The sequence below is a fragment of the Phyllobates terribilis genome, unplaced genomic scaffold (assembly GCF_046119375.1).
Source record: "Phyllobates terribilis strain yellow unplaced genomic scaffold, ASM4611937v1 Scaffold_381__1_contigs__length_1843176, whole genome shotgun sequence".
Classification (NCBI taxonomy): Eukaryota; Metazoa; Chordata; class Amphibia; order Anura; family Dendrobatidae; genus Phyllobates; species Phyllobates terribilis.
Window position 1 is genome coordinate 134,622 of NW_027363141.1, and position 1,898 is coordinate 136,519.

The following is a 1,898-nucleotide window of genomic DNA, read 5'->3' on the forward strand; positions in this document are numbered from 1 at the left end:
CATAAAGCAGCAACTTGCTTGCTGGCAGATGTGACATGCAGAAGTAATGCTGTTGCTTTAAAAGCATTCAGCAACTATTAGAAGTAACACAAGCACAGGAGACAGGAAGTGTTGTGCTCCAGAAGCATCCAGCAACTAGAAGGGTTAGCACAGTCACAGGAGAAGGGGAGTGTTTTATCAGAGCCCCAGGGGGATTGTGGGAAGTAGTTTACTGTCTGGCCAGAGCCGAAGAGAAAAGTGGTGTGTGTGTTCTGTATCTCACAGAAGTACCCTGCAAGTGATAAGGATTCAAGTCAGGAGTGAAGCTAAGCAGAGGTCAGGTAGAGTTCCTGAACTAGCAGTGCAGAGTATTGTCAGGCAGAAAGATAAGGACTGGAAGAAATGGTGTCACAGGGATCATCTCCCTCAGCAAACCCTCCCCCCTCCTCCTTCTCACTGTGCTGTATGGAATGCTGTGTTCATTAATGTGCCTTTGCATTAGAACTGTGCTGTCCTGTACTACTGGAAAGACTGAACTGCTGTGCTGCTAAGGAAACTGTACTGTGTGTCACTGGAGCCTGTTGCTCATAAGTCTTAACTTGCACTGGGTGTGCGGCTTCTTATTAAATGCTACTGTTCTACCGTTTATGAGGACTCTTGTCAAGTGTGTCTGGTCAGCAAGTGAAACAACCTACATGTCTGTGTCTGAGGGTCAATACCCCTGTGTGCCTGCGAGAAGCTGCAGCACATGGTCTATGGTCTATGGTCGCCCTGAGTAACTGTTCCCCCAGGATTCCAAAGAATTCATGTAACCTCTCTCGCCCCTATCTGAACCTAGCGGCAAGCGTGTAACACAGACTTGAACTGCAACTAGAAATTGTTGTGCTTGATAATTCCCAGAACATTCTGGATGCCTTAGGGTGTGTGCACACGGGCGCTATTGGCAGCGCTTTGAATGCAGCATACTTTATGATGCGTCCAAAGTGCTGCACGCAGGTGAATCCGCATGTGTTCATTAATCCATGCGGATTCACCTCATCCTATACATTGCACTGATAGAATTTAAAAAAAAAGAAAAAAGTAAAAAAAAAGTTTTAATAATTGTAAAAACATTTTAAACCACATAATAAAGAACAGAAAAAAAAATATTATACCAATAAATATATAATTTATGTAAAAACAAAAATAAACAAATACAGTACACATATTTGGTATGTACAGACCTATAAAACACACTGCAAGTCACACTACTTAACCCCTTCAGTAAACACCATAAAAAAGTGGCAAAAAATTAGGCTTTTTCATAATATCACAAAAAAGTGGAATAAAATGCGATCAAAAAGTCGAATATAAATAAAAATAGTATCGCTGAAAACGACATCTTTTCCCTCAAAAAACAAGCCACCATACAGCTAAATCAGTGGAGAAATAAAAAAGCTATAACTCTCAGAATATACAGTTGTGCTCAAAAGTTTACATACCCCGGCAGAATTTTTCCTTTCTTGGGATTGTTTCAGAGATAACAAAAAAACTTTTTCTCCACTCATGGTTATTGGTTGGGTGAAGCCATTTATTGTCAAACTACTGTGTTTTCTCTTTTTAAATCTTAATGACAACCAAAAACATCCAAATGACCCTGATCAAAAGTTCATATACCCTGGTGATTTTTGCCTGATAACATGCACAGAATTTGACACAAATAGGTTTGAATGGCTACTAAAGGAAACATCCTCACCTCTCCTAAAAGAGAAAACACAGTAGTTTGACAATAAGTGGCTTCACCCAACCAATAACCATTAGTGGAGAAAATTTTTTTTTTGTTATCATTCATATTCTCTGAAACAAGGCCAAGAAAAATTCTGCCGGGGTATGTAAACTTTTGAGCACAACTGTAGTGATGAAAAATCAATTCTTTTTTT